The 16496-nt window shown below is 36.7% G+C and overlaps 1 long non-coding RNA gene across 1 annotated transcript in view; it reads right to left on the bottom strand.

Moving 5' to 3' along the window:
- Nucleotides 1–265: 265 nt before the first annotated feature.
- Nucleotides 266–16496, bottom strand: part of LOC138700469 (uncharacterized) — a 941569-nt gene continuing 925338 nt past the window's right edge. Inside the window, exon 7 of the long non-coding RNA XR_011332353.1 lies at nt 266–374. This is a non-coding gene — a long non-coding RNA (uncharacterized lncRNA). The remainder of the gene's footprint in view (nt 375–16496) is intronic.

Below are 16496 nucleotides of genomic sequence, written 5' to 3'. Positions count from 1 at the left end.
TATATTCCAATTTTCATATAAATCGGTTCAGCCATTATCGCGTGAAAAGGTAACAAACATCCAGACATACAAACAAAAATTTCAAAAAAGCAATTTTCGGTTTCAGGATGGTTAATTATACATAGTAACACCAATTATTTTTGGAAAATCGAAAATTGCCAGAAAAAATTTTGTTACATATTCATTATTAGTATAGATTGTGAAATAAATTCCGAAACATTTCAAGATCCATATTCAGAATGCGAAATATGTCACAATAAAACTTACCTTTCAGTTGAGATGTCACACAAATCCGACGGATGTTTGACTGTACACTGCAGCACCATGGGCAGGCCATCAGATGGTGGATGGGCGGCTTCTCGTGAGAGAACAACCTGCAGCAAAGAAAAGAAACCTTTCACATCCCACGGTCCCTTGAATTGATAACCAACAAGACGGGAATGGAAGGATATTAATTTTGAATCGAACGTAAACTGACGCAAATCGCTCGATTACGTCACGGACTGCGGGTGGAACGGCCGAGAAGTTTCATGTCTTGAAAACAACGTAACTTCGTTATAATTCACACAAAAATCGGCAATGAAGCTGTCGAGAGACTTTCTTTTTATGACGTAAATACAGTGCTGTCGAAAATTTCCAGCACGATTGTTGGACTAGTTCATAAATTTCATACATTATGAAAAGGTAATTTATTCATAATACGTAATTTTAATTTTGATGTTTTTTTTAAAATGTGGATATGGAGCGTGTGAAATGGACAAACAGAATAAGAAATGAACATGTCTTGGAAATAGTGGGTAAAGAAAGAATGATGCTGAAACTGATTAGGAAGAGGAAAAGGAATTGGTTGGGCCTTTGGCTGAGAAGAAACTGCATACTGAAGGATGCACTGGAAGGAATGGTGAACGGAAGAAAAGGATGTGTAAGAAGAAGATTATAGACGACATTAAGATACAGTATATGAATCATAACTGAGACAGGGAAATCAAAAACTCCCTAATTCCAATAAACCAAATTTTACACGAGAGAGAAAAAACTTATCTGATACCTGGCCCCGGAACAATTTTTCCCTTGAAATTATTCAAATCTGCTTTACAGGGAGCCTTACCTGAAAGATTTGATTTGCATAATATATACGTCACTGTGTACGTTAACAGAAAACCACAATTTCAAGTCACACAGAGATTGTGTGCACTCGTTGTGGGTCTCTGGCGTTTCGTTAGCCCACGCGAGTTGTGTGGATATAAAGGGGAAAGTTGAGACGGTGTCGGGTGGAGTTCCCGGGTAGCTCAGTGGTAGAGCGCTGGTACGTTCAACCAGAGGTCCCGGGATCTATACCTGGCCCCGGCACAATTTTTCCCTTGAAATTATTCAAATCTGCTTTACAGGGAGCCTTACCTGAAAGATTTGATTTGCAAAAAACTTATCTGTCTTACTAACTTTAAATATTATACATTGACCTATTAATATTGTGTAAAATTACATTCTTTATCAATTAAATACTTCAAAACCTAAATTTTTACATTATCATACGCTACACTGATGGAGTTACTGGTTTCTGACTTCTATAGTGTATGAATTAAGAAAAGTGAATAAATATGGGCCATGTGAAGAAAAAGGTTAAGTATATCATAATTCCCTTATGAAACATTGGAGTATACGAGAAAATGGAGGTTTATTATTAAGATTAACATTGCTACATTTTTTTAAATTTCAAATATATGAGAGACAAAATCACAAATTACCATAAAGCACATCAAAATACACAAAAAAAAAAACACAAACAATATTAAAATGTCTGATTCGTGTTGCAGATTCTGTTTTTTCTCTCACTCTCATGTTCTTCCTGTGCATTTAGATTCTAGATTATTACTGTCCGCAAACAGAGTTTGTAATACATCCTACTTTCCTCAGAAATAAACTGCATTAAATTTTTCAAGTCCTTTTGCTTTCTTCTTTCAATGGCAATACTGAATTGTACTTTAGTTGACTGGGGAATGATGCATCTGTATTGTGTTTCTGGAAGTTAAATCGACTCCATATGATGCCTTTCATAGTCTTACTTACATGGATTTCATAGATTTTTGTGACATTCTGAATACCGTATCGTATCACTTTACTCAGCTGGTTGAGCGATAGTGTTGCCACATACCGGGAAATTAAGCTTGGAATGCAAAAACTCTCTTATTCCGTGGAGTAATTGGAGTTCTGACTTCCACGAGTTTTAAAACAGCCCCCAGAATGCAGATGAATGTCGATATTAGTGTATTCTTGCCTTCCACGCATGCGGGACAAACTAAAAAGCATCATACAGCCCATAACTCAATTTTGTCAAAAATTGGAGTTAGTGGGTTTTTGATCTCCCTGTCTGAATTATGTAGAGCCTAAGAGGAAGGTAAAAAATAGGAAAAGCTGGAGAATGCTGGGATTGCAGTGAAAGACCTGCTCTAAGGCAGAAGACTATGAATGAATGAATTGTTGGTACTAGCATCAGCAACATATAATACATATGTTGTGTTATGTATGAGAATTAATGAATGGACGAATGGAATATATGAAAACCAAGGAAGGAATTGATGTTACAGAGCGGAGAATTGGAACTCGCACGGTAAAGATTTCAATGCTAAAATATATAATTCAGGGTGATTCAAAAGGTAATGTCAACCGGTGAGGCCTGATTAAGGATTTTATTTAAAGCACGAAAGTACAGTACATTGTCACAACAGCGTATTTGCTATCGTTTCACAGATATAGCAGCTCAAATATTTCATATGAATTTACAATATCTGTATTATTGTTCTTTAAAGTAGATCTATTTTATATTCAGATCTACTAACAGTAAATTTTGTTTTTTTTTGTTAGTTTATTTATTTATTCTGGTGTAGTTAAGGCCATCAGGCCTTCTCTTCCACAACACCAGGAATACAAATACAATAATATAGAAAAACAGAGAAAAAAACACTATATACAAAGTAAAGCTACACAATAAATAAAGAGAGAGAGAAAAAAACACTATAAACAAAGTAAAGCCACACAAAAATATACACAGGTTGCAGTCACACAAACTTTAAATGAGTGATTAAGTATCATAATTAATTGTATCCTAACTAATTAACTAACATAAACAAGAAACTTGCAATTATAATCTAGATTAAAAAAGAAAAAGAAAAAAAAACACAAATGAATACTTCTAGCAATACCTAAGAAACATTAACTAATACAAAATTTTCCAATTTAATTTTGAATTGTGATAAAGTCCGGTAGTCCCTGACGTCATTAGGTAACGAATTCCAGAGGTGAGGTATTTCTACAGTGTAGGAGGATGAGTATAAAGACGTTCTATGATGAGGGATAGAAAGAAGTGCTTGATGCCGGTTTCGAAGAGTTGTGAGAAAATGAAAGCGCGATAACAGATAATTCGGAGTAGAAGTATGCATGATTCTAAACAGAAGAGACAGTGAATGTATTGTTCTTCGTTCCTTCAGACGCACCCATGAAAGTAACTGGAGGGAAGGTGTTACATGGTCAAATTGACGAGTATTGCAGATGAATCGTATGCACACATTATGAACACGTAGTCTCTCAGCTAAGAGTGAACTTACATTAGTTAGCAAGGAATCGCAATAATCAAAATGGGGCATTACAAGCGTCTGAATAAGATTCCTTTTTAGACTAAGTGGTAGAAATTCTTTCATATGGAACAAGGACAAGGAACAAATTTTATTCTCTGATATCTGTTACAGCTCTAACAGTTCGTTGTGGTAGAACACATACGTAGGTAACTCTCTAGCGCACCCATTTTCTTTTAAATAGCTAAATAAAAACAATTCGGCTGCGTTAAATCTGAGGCGTGTACCAGCCAACCCAAAGGACCTCCTCTCCCAATCCATCTACGTGCAGTATTCCTGCAACCAATGCCGTAAGGGGAGTGTGAAATGCGCCGATTCGCCATTCAGTTGACAGCACATGCACAAACCAATCAGAAGAGAAAATATGAATCTATGGCGGGAATCAACAACCAATCATATTTCGGGCGAAGTTTTAATTCTCGCCCCTATCCCCTTGAAAGAAACAGGTTTGACAAGGGACAAATCGCAATATAGCGAACTTAGAAGCTCCGCCCAAGATCCCTTCCACTTTTCCCCTACTAGCTCACCAGACACTCTACGTGATAGGCGAGTGTTGTGTCGAATGCACATTTCATGTGGGTGGGGATAACTTCCCCTACTGGCGTTCACTATATTGCGATTTATCCTCGACACGTGCCAAACTTCAAATTTGACAGCGTTACCATGTTTCTTTGCTAAATACCAGACTTTCTTAATACGTTATGAACCCTTCGATTGTTACGACCATGTTATTTAGGAATTAAAATTTATTACAGGCAAAAATAAGAAAGTAGGTACATGTGAACAGTCGGCCTCGGTAGCGCAATTGGTATTGCGCTGGCCTTCTGTGCACGAGGTTGCGGGTTCAATTCCGACCCAGGTCGATGGCATTTAAGTGTGTTTAAATGCGACAGACTCATGTCAATAGATCTACTGGCATGTAAAAGTACTCCTGCGGGACAAAATTCCGGTACACCGGCGACGCTGATACAACCTCGACAGTTGCGAGCGTCGTTAAATAAACTATAATTTATTTTTTTTTTTACATGTAAACATTAAAAGATAATATACTTAAACACAAACTGTTTATAGAGAAAAAATGAAAATATGAAAAATAAATTCGTAGGTAACACTGGTCTACGTCAATTTTGATTACTATAAAGGAACAGCTGATCTTTATTAATTTGAGGGTGCTGAATATATATCATCATATCCATTTTTGATCATCACGTCAGGTTTTTTCTTTTCAAATTGCATATTCATATATTGTTCTTGTCGCGGATTCCTGTGAGAATGGCCATCGTTCATCCAAAATGTAAAAACGACTCGAACATCTCCTGCTACATTTGTGACTGTTTTACACATCCCTTACGGGGTGAGATCGGGTGATCTGGGTAGCCATGGCACTGGACCACAGCGTCCGATCAAAACAAAAACAATGTAGCCTACTACTGACTTGTCACTGTGTTGTTTGTAAACAAACACTGGTACACAATCAAAACAAAAACAACACAATAATATGATCAGATAGCCTACTTATGAAAACAAAATTTACTATTACTATTTTTTTCCAATAAATAAGCATTTTCCACCAAATTTTCATATAAGGAATTGTTCTTATTTTTGATCCAGGAGAACGCTCACGCGTTTTCCAAACATACTTATGACTCACCCTGTATATTCATCTATATAGACTACCCATCCACTTACTAATCCTGCCATTAATTAATTCATTCATTCATTCATCCACCCATTAATATATTCATTCATCCTTTCAAGAATTCATCCATTCAGTAATTTATTCATTATTAATTCATTCATAAATTTACTCATCCAGGCATTCATTTCCAATCATCCATTCCTTCATTGATTCATCCATACACTTACCCATCCAGCTACTCATCCATCCATCCATCCGTGTACTCACCCATTCAGGCATCTACTCATTCACTAATCCATCCATCTGCTCATTCATGTATCTATTTACTCATCCATCCACCACTAATTAATTAATTCATTAATCCATTTATTCATCTAAACATCAATCCATTCATTTACTCATTCATTCGTGTACTTATATATTTATATTTATTCATCTACTCATCCATTTACTTATCTATCCATTTATTCATTAAATCATTTATTCAATCATGCAGTTATTCATTTATTAATCAATTCATTTATTCTATTATCCATCCATACATATATCCATTCATCCATCCATTAATTTATTCATTAAATAATCTATTCAATCATGCACTTATTCATTTATTCATCAATTCATTTATTCTATTATCCATCCATACATTTATCCATCCATCCATTCACCCACCCATCCATTTATTCATTAAGTCATTTATTCAATCATGCACATATTCATTTATTCATCAATTCATTTATTCTATTATCCATCCATACATTTATCCATCCATCCATTCACCCACCCATCCATTTATTCATTAAACCATTTACTCAATCATGCATTTATTCATTTATTCTATCATCCATCCATACATTTTACCATTACTCCATCCATTCACCCACCCATTCATTCTTTTATTGATTAAATAATTTGTTCATTCATGCACTTAACATATTCATTTATTCATCAATTCATTTATTTTATTATCCATCCATACATTTATCCATTCATCCATCCATTCATTCATTAAATAATTTATTAAATCATGCACTTATTCATTTATTCATCAATTCATTTATTCTATTATCAATCCATACATTTATCCATCCATTCACCCACCCATCCATTTATTCATTAAGCCATTTATTCAATCATGCATTTATTCATTTATTCTATCACCCATCCATACATTTTACCATTCCTCCATCCATTCACCCACCCATTCATTCTTTTATGATTAAATCATTTGTTCAATCATGCACTTAACTTATGCATTTATTCATCAATTCATTTATTCTAACATCCATCCATACATTTTTCCATTCATCCATCCATTCACCTACCCATCCATTCATTTATTCATTAAATCATTTATTCAATCATGCACGTATTCATTTATTCATCAATTCATTTATTCTATTATCCATCCATACATTTATTTTATTATCCATCCATCCATACATTCATCCAACCATCCAAGCATCCATCCATCCATTCAACCACTCATCCATTATTCATTAAACCATTTATTCAATCATGCATTTATTCATTTATTCTATCATCTATCCATACATTTTTCCATTCCTCCATCCATTCACCCACCCATCCATTCTTTTACTGATTAAATCATTTCTTCAATCATGCACTTAACGTATTAATTTATTCATCAATTCATATATTCTATCATCCATCCATACTTTTTCCATTCATCCAACCATCCATTCATTTATTCAATAATCCACTTATTCATTTATTCATCAATTCATTTATTCTATCATCCATACATTTATTCATTCATCTATCCATCCATCAATACATTTATCCACCTATTCATTTATGATTTATTTATCAATTTATTTACTCAACCATCAATCCATTAATCGATATATTCATCCATCCATTTATTAACCATACTTTCATTCATTTCCCCATCCATTAATTCATACATATATTTTGCTTCATTCTTCAATTTATACATCCTTTCACCTATCAATCTTTCTTTCCATTCATTAATTAATTCATTCGTTCACCACTCACTCATTCATTCACTCACTGACTCATTCATCCATTCATATTCAATTACAGTGTTATCAAAATGGCTACAGATTCCTTTCATCAGGCAGGTATTTTCACACTTAACCAGTGAGACTACAACGACTGTCAATAAATCAGATCGCAAAAACGTGCTGTTAATTTGGCATGATAGTGTACAAGATAATGATAAGATCAATATTGACAATAAATACTGATTGTGTGAGGGTCGCTTTATTGTAAGTGGCAAGTTTCGCTATGACTTATGCTGTTATTCTTTATGGAAGGAATGTTGTTGTAGTTGTAAGTGTAAACGCAAAAGCATAACAAAGAAATCAAAGACTGCTAACACACTCGGTGTTAAAATATTATTGCTCTACTTTCAAGGCAAGTGAGAGCAATTTATTGCTTTAAGAAAAGTTAATATTAAAAAAACAATATATGTATCTATAACAGATCTAACATCTATACAGTTGAAACCTAAAGTAGGCCTATACATGGCATATGCAGATTCATGGCTAAGAGAAGGTCTTCGACGTAGAATGCTGATTACGGTACTATAGAAAATTATGACGCAAGAGCAATAATTATATTATAAAATATTCTTACCTTCTTCTAATGGATAACGTCTTTCGTAACAAGTGAACAAAATTCCAGAGTGACGGAATTTATTGAAACGGCGAAGGATGGAACTTACTATGAGCTGGTCGGAATAATAATAAATATCCAATACTGGATTCATGATATTTGTAACTCGAGATACACATTGAGAATTTTCCACTTTATTTGACTACTTTCTGAGTGATGAGACAAAATTTCGTTCTTTTGGGTTTCTTTGGATTTTAATTTTTACCTGATGTTTCCGTTATTTTACTTATTTCACTTCGACCATTACCACGAGCATTATTGTTACCAGTACCTACTATTTTTATGTTTTGTCATAAAATAGCGGATAATTCTGTATCAGATTTATTATTTTTTCTTCGTTCATATTATTACTTGTAAATTGTAATTTTCTGGATACGTAGTATTTCAGTAATAACTTTCAATAAACAAATTACACTACCAAAAATTGATATTGCTCATTTGTTTTTCACCAAGGCTTCACGAGAACATAGATCATACCCGAAACAAGAAATTCTGTTCTGGCAGTGGAATAAATATTCTAGCTCATGAATTCTATTCGATTCGACGCACCGCTTTCTAATATCTTCCATTTAAATACATTATGAAGGGAAATTTTGTAAGAATCGATTCCGCCAAGTGGGAGTGGGCCTTAAGAAATATTTCTACCAAATCTTTTCATTTTTTCTATTATGGTGTCGAATATAAATGTACGTGTGTAGTATCTGTGGAGAGTTATGTCGTGTACTAGGGTGAGTGTATGTGTAAGTGTAGTGTATGGAATAAATGATGATGAAGATGAGGAAGGGAGAAGGACAAATCCGGTATCGGCACGTAGCCTACTCCTGTCGAATAGCACCAAGGGGGCCGCCTAGTTTAACATCCCCGTCCGACGGACGAATTACTGTCAACAGTGACATATGCCTTATCTTCATATGCACTAAGGAGAGATTTGGCATTTAACCCAGGCATATTGGTGCACAATCTAGTGATTAGAAATTGTGCACTGCCGGGAATCGAAGCCAGACCAGCCAGTTCGAATATAAACGTTACACGTCATAATTTTTGCAATGGATAGTTTCGGAATCTATATATATATATATATATATATATATATATATATATATATATATATATAATTTGAACTGGTAATGGAAATTACGGAAAAACAGCTGAACGGATTTTAATAAATGACTCCTCATTTTGAAGCTTGGAACCCAAAGTTTTTCAGAAAAATAGTAGTTTTGAGTGAAATATCAATTTTCCTACATTATTTTCCTATTTTCCAAAATCCATCTTTCTTCAGTTTTGAGAACTAATTGCATTTCAGCACGGCCGTGATTTCACAATAAAACAAAACACACACTACAATAAACAATAGCTATTACACCGAAGGCCATGACCTGCAGGATTGCTGGCATATTTAGAGTTCAAATTCAATTGGTTATTAAAAACTTGAAGACTCGCTAATTTACAGGTCTGATTGTGCGGTGTGTAATTTTCTGAGTACAGCTGTGTATTGGATATTGAAATCTACAAAAGTTGAAGTGGTTTGATTACATTATTACCATTAGCAATTAAATTTCATTATATTTAATGCCATGATGTGATTATATTTCATTAATTATACATATTAATGCTATATTGATGATATGAAAGTGAAACGTTTTAGGGTTACGTAAGTAGATATAGAGAATGTGTTAAATTAGATCTTCATTTCTATAATTTACTGAGTGGCGGTAATTATATATATATCAAACTTACGTAAGATAATAATATTGTTATTAAAAATATAATATTTTTATAGTTATTAATCAAGTGGGGTTGGGTCTTTTTCATATATTTAATGGCGGTGTGGTGTAGATATTTATATGCGTCATTCTCTTCAGTATTGGCTCAAGAGAGCGCAAAAATTACAGTTCCTAAGGAAAGACCAAAAGGTATTACTTACTGATAAAATAAGAGATCTACAAAATGTTTTAGTCTCTCGATCATTTCAGCAAGATCTCTTAGCAGAATAAAATGATTTTACCCTCTACATTTCAGTCTCTACATGCAGCAGCTATACCAAAATGCTATGTCTATTATTCGAAAGAATAGCAAACCTGACTTTTACAATCCACTATGAACTGAAATAGCTATTGCTTTACTCCCACATGAAAAACCCACTGATCCCCCTTTCATATATAAATATTTAAAGAAAATAATCTGCCCTCAATGAAGGTGACCATAAAGATCCAGAATAAAAGCATTACAGAATAATTTAGAAAGACAGGAAGTGTTTAGTAAAAAATTCGAGAAATGCAAACCCAACAGAATCATCAATGGCCAAAATATAAATGGTAATGTAATATTTGGATTGAATCCTTAAGAATATCCAACAAAATTTTTTGAATTTCAAAAAATCGGAGTCCGAGTGCTTTTAAAATGTCACATGTGAATTTAGGGAGTGTGCCACGTGCACTAAACAAAAGATCAGAAACACTCCACTGACTAGTGGGAATGTTATATTTCTCACTTAGATAAGGGATGCAGGACTCATAAATGGATTTCTTCTCCTCATCAACGTGTTGTGCCTGCAGGGCATCCCTCTCGAACCGGATTGTAGGATCAAGGACTAATCCCTTAGATTGAGTCCTGTGGATGGCTACAATATCTGCTCTTCTGTTCGAATCTAAGGATGAAACGCAGTGGATCTCCTCGTATACTTCCCATCCACGACGCTTGAGGACATCAGCAATACCGGTCCTGGCCTTATGGTGTCGATTGTTGCGCAGCAGCTCCGTTTTTCGACAGAACCCCAACACGTGACCAAGAGTTTCCGTCTCGTTGCAGCCAGGATGGCGACAACGGGTTGTGTTGAAACTTCTGCCGGGCACAGATCTAACCGCAGATAGATTGCTGGACATTTTAACTGCACAGATGTATTCTGAAATTGATAAATTTGCTTTTGATGACATCCAGGAATTTGCCCTGGGGCATTCAGAATACAGGATAACACCTTTGACCTTATGAGGTAATTTACACCATGATTCAAAACTTCTGTTCCGCAAGATCTCTCTCAATTGCCGACCTTTAGTGTTGGGAGCAATAGAAGACTTATTGATGTTTAGTCTACGTAAACTCAGTTGCTGTTCAAGGTGCAGGTTCCTTACAAAGTTAAGATGCATATCATTAATACGATGAAGACGATTACAGATGTTGTAATGTTGAATGCTGGCCTCCCACTCTGCACAAAGAATTCCCAAACCTCGGACTTTTTTACTTGCGTATAACATTGAATTTGGCGTACCATCGGGCAGCATCATAATTTCCTTCACAGCACTTCTAATAATTTTGTCAATATCTCGTAAGAATGTATCTGATAACTGAGGTAATGGAGCACATTGTAGAGGGTAAATCAAACCAGGCCATATATATTCGTTTATGATTTTTAATTTTTGGTCTGATTTTAATAATTTTGTTCGGACGAGTCCATCCAAGTCTGAAGATAAGTTTTTGATAGTCTTGTTTTTATTAAAGGAGATTTTGTCTGTGAAATCTATTCCGAGATATCGGATACGCTCACTTTTATCATACAACGAAGAAATAACAGACCCTTGTAAAGAGATAATGTAATCTGCACAGAGCTTGCCCTTGCGTTTTCGCGTTGAAACTCAAGAGACATAAGGATACATAGGTTCAAGAAATAGTATTGGACATAAAAACCATTCAGAGGGAGTATGTTTAATTATTATGAAAGCAAATAACTTTCAAAATGTCTGGTATTTTTCATTGAAAATAAATCTGAAAAATTTTTATTTGAACGTCTAATGAACTTAGTTTGCAGCATTTGCTGCACAAGCCATTAGTACAGTAGCGTGCAAATTAATCCGAACACGACATATTTTTACATTTTCTGTCATTGTTGGCCTCACAGCTGCTCATACCGCTTTAATTGACATCTGTAGTACGTGTAATTCCATTGTTGAAGGTCTGTCGTTATTATTCTTTTTATAATATGTGACATTTTGCCTGTTGTTTTGTACTTATAAGCATTTCAGTTGTGTTGAAGACTTAATATTGCAATCCTGTGTACATTCTGTCGTCTTCACAAATGGATACAACTCCACGAAAATGGTCTAAAATTATAACATTAGCAGAGCATTCTTCTATGACACAGAGGCAAATTGCTGCAGAATGTCACATCGGTTTGGCTATTGTTAATTCGATCATAAAACGATACAGGGAGACTGGATCCATCACACCCCAGAAAAAAGGAAACTGTGGCCGGAAAAGGAAGACTTCACCTGCAGATGATCGTTTAATTGTCAGGAAAAGTAAATTAAATCCTAGACTAACTGCTGTCGACTTAACCCGCGAGTTAATGGCTACCACTGGGGCGAATATTCACGTCACAACAGTGCGGCGTAGGCTTTTGGAAGCTGGACGAAGGGCTCGTAAGCCTATTAAGAAACAACTGCTAACCCCTGTTATGTGCAAAAAACGCTTAATTACATCAACACTGGACAGTGAATGACTGGAAGAATGTACTTTTTTCCGATGAGTCTCATTTCGAGGTCCACGGCCACCGTGTTTCTTACGTACGGAAAGGATCCGAAAAAGTAACTGCAGCTCATCTCCAATAAGCACCCAAATACCTCCCTAAAGTAATGTTTTGGGGTTGTTTTACACATGAAGGGCCTGGAGCATTAATACCTATCAAGGGAATGATGAATTCTGACAAATATATTCACTTATTGGAAACCAGAATCGTACCCCAGCTGCAAAAATCATTTCCGGATGGCAGAGGTGTGTTCCAACAAGACCTGGCACCATGCCATATGTCTCGAAAAACTACAGAATTCTTCAACAAGAAGAATATTCAGGTACTCCCCTGGCCAGGCAACTCACTCGACATCAACCCCATTGAGAACTTGTAGTCAATTTGCAAAAGAATAATGCAAAAAATGGATTGTTCTACAAAGGAGAAGATGATTTCTGCCCTCATTGGTGTATGGTTTCGCGATGAAGAAATGAAGAATATTTGTGGGAAATTAGTGGAATCCATGCCAAATCGTCTCAGAGCTGTTATTAGGAACAAGGGAGGCCACATAGATTACTGAGGTATGTCTTAGATCCTTTTTTTTATCCCGTTTGAGTGTTTTTGCATAAGTAATTACGTTGTTCGGATTAATTTGCACGTTACTGTGTAAATATAATGAAAGGTTTCCTATCGTAGATCAATGACTCTCACAATAATCTTGATGCAAAGTTAAGACGAGCCTTTTTCTCGTCCCATCATCTTCACTGAAGACAGTTACATTTGTCTCTGCTGTTGGCTCTCATGTTCGCAGCCCTCCTGACGACTACCGCAGGAAACAAATGACAGCAGCGCTGTAAAGACTGCAAAAATTGAATAACGTCGTGTATTCGGTTAATGCACTTCAAATAAAGATCTGAAGTCGATCGTTTCGCCCAGTTCATTACACACCAGCACGAAATCTCCGCTAGCTGATAGTGCGCTACGCACTTCCAGGTGACAGTGGGCGGGCACAGGGTCGTAAATTCAGCTCATGTATTTATGAGAGCAATTTCCGTTCTGTAATAAGAGCAGGAAATAATGCTTTTATTTTCGTCTCTCATAACTCCTGCGTTCTCGCTGCCGTTAAGTGATAACGAAACGGAGCAACGTGCAGGAACAATCATTGCTGCGAGCCATGTCCAGAAAGTAAGTTCCGATCGGTAGTGAATCAATGAAATGACATCATTTTTAATATTGTGCTATCTTGACAAGATCACTCACGGTTGTCAGGCAGTTCCTGATTTACTCACCCCCTAATCTGGAAAAGAAACCGTCCCAGGTCATGGTACTTGAATTTAATCATCATCATCATCATCATCATCTTCACTTCAGGGTATAGGCTTAATCCCTGTTCCGTCTTCACATTTTATTCAGTTCCACCTCTTCCTAGGACGTCCGACATCTCTTTTGCCTTTAGGTTGGTATTGTTGTATCAGTGCTGGAATTCTTTCGTTATCCATTCGAGACAGGTGTTCTTTCCACTTTTCTTTATAATCTTCAACTTTTTCGTTTATATTGTATATATTTAATTCTTTACGGATATCCTCATTTCTTATCAAATCCCTTCTTGTACATCCCTTTACTCTGCGAAGAAACCTTGAAGCAGTAATTAGGAGAGGGAGAGACCGATTTATTAGCGAAGTGATATCTCCATATTTTTATTACATGTATTCGCGGGGATGTTCTGGCGACTTCGTTAGAATTAGCTTCCTCACACAGGTGTTTCGTCACTTGTCAGCATCGGACAGATTTAGGGCCACCTTGAGCGGGGTTTCGTATAGAGACTCGATGAAGCATAAAGCCGGAGTCGGACTAGACCCGTGGGAAAGATACTGCCAAGCTTGGGTTTCCCAAAGAACGGGTATTCTTGTGAGATATACAAACTAATTAGATGTTATGGGAAATCCAAAGTTTAAATTTAGAGATGACATATGTCGCGCCCAATAAGAAGAGATCTTGGTCCAGCTTATGAGGTCACTTTGGACCAATAGGGAATAGATTTTAGGCCAGTTAGTGACGTAGTTTTTAACCAATAGGATAGTTAGTTTTAGCGTAGGATAGGTTTTTATAAATAAGGGTGACGGGGAGCGGAGATAACGACTACTATTCCGCTTCGGAGCGGAGATCATCAAAACAACTTTACATCGTGTCGGCGGCCCTACATACAGGGCAGAATAACTACTTCGTTTGGTGTCGACAGGACTACTATTTCGCTTCGTGTCATAGTGTACTGGACAGAGTATTGAATTTGTAGTATCGGATAGAGCTTATTCAGAGCCGCCATAGAGTCGATACAAAAGGCGACCAACGATTGAATTATATGTCAGCCGGAAATACATATTCTAGGGTTTACCAAGTGGATACGACAATAAACTTATAGTTTTGAAGTTTACGCTGCCTTTTATTTAAGTAGCCGGCTTGGTATTATTCCCGACATCACCCTATACCACAACAGCACCTCGGCTACCCTGAGTGAATCTCACGCAACATCGAGACGCACCCACCCTCAAATGGCGCCCAACGTGTGGTCACAATAACCACTCACCCTCAAATGGCGTCCAACGTGGGAACTCAATAACGACAAACACTCTCAAATGGCGCCCAGCGTGGGGCCTCAACAACGATTCCACCCACAAACGGCGCCCAACGTGGGGCCCCAACAACGATACCACCCACAAACGGCGCTTTCCAACGTGGGGCCCGAAGGAAGACAGCTGTTCCAGTGACCGGCCCCGGGTGCGAACACAGCACCAAACAACGAGGAGGACCGGACGGAGCAGTTCAGCCCTGCATAGCCGAGGAACGACGCTGGAAGGCGGGATCAGAACCAAGCCATCGCGACATCACGACAACACTAGAGAAGACAACACGGGGACCACCAGAGAAGGCGACTCGGAGAGGCTGTGGCAAGTATGAATAGAAGACGTATAAATGTGTATATATGTATATGATATTTTGGGGGAATAATTATAAAGTGTATATGTTTCAATTTCTGGTGTGATATTTCGGGTGTATATACATATGTATTTTTTTTTGTGTGTGATATTTTGGGGGAAAGAGTGAAATAAGTGTATTGCGTAATTTGTTGGAAGTGAGTCGAGTGCAAATACAGGCCTAGTTAGATTATTATTGGGAAAGCAAGCGTCGGATAGATGACAGAGTAGCATATAGATGATACTACGTAGCCATAGGAGTAAGGTAGCTAGGAAAATACGAGAAAGACGAGGAAATAGAAACAAGGGAACCATGGAGCAAAGGAAGGACGAGGAAATTATGGAAATTAGGGAGGAGGTCGAGAATAACGCAGGACAAGAAATAGAGGGAGAGCGAACGGTGGAAAAGCAACAGAGTAGAGACAGTGGCAAAGGGGAAATGACGCTAGAACAGTTATGGGAGCAGATGAGACAATTCATGGAAAATAAATTAGACAACAATTCAAGGGAAAGTAGAGAACAAATAAAACAAATGGAAACTAAATTAGAGAATAACTCAAGGGAAAGTAGAGAGCAGATTCTGAGGGAAAGTAAAGAACAAATAAAACAAATGGAAACTAAATTAGAAAATGACTCAAGGGAAAGTAGAGAGCAGATTCTGAGGGAAAGTAGAGAACAAATAAAACAAATGGAAAATAGATTGGGGGAAAGTTCGAGAGAGATTAGAGATCATATTGCAAAATTAGCGGAAAGAGGAAACAAGATGGAGGACAAAATAGAGAAGCTAGAGGGGAAATTAACCGAGAATGGGATCGGAATGGAGAACCAATTGAAGATAGCTTTGGATAGGATGTCAGAAAGTATGAAGGATTTAGAAGTTAGAGTTAGAGATAGCGCTACCAGAGAGAATAGCGATCGAAAATCAGCTGTGGAGGAAACGATAGTGGAAAAGGTTCGGGAAATTCAGAATTCGGTGGAAGAGAAAATAGGTGAGATGGATCAGGAAGTGGACGGTCTCAAGCGAGCCATAAAGAATAAAGAAAGGGCGGATAACGAATGTTTGGAAGAATTAAGAAGTAAACTAAACTCAATAA

Source organism: Periplaneta americana, chromosome 5 (assembly GCF_040183065.1).
Source record: "Periplaneta americana isolate PAMFEO1 chromosome 5, P.americana_PAMFEO1_priV1, whole genome shotgun sequence".
NCBI classification, from domain to species: domain Eukaryota; kingdom Metazoa; phylum Arthropoda; class Insecta; order Blattodea; family Blattidae; genus Periplaneta; species Periplaneta americana.
Note: the sequence above shows the minus strand (reverse complement) of the source record. Positions and strands in the feature narration are given on the sequence as shown.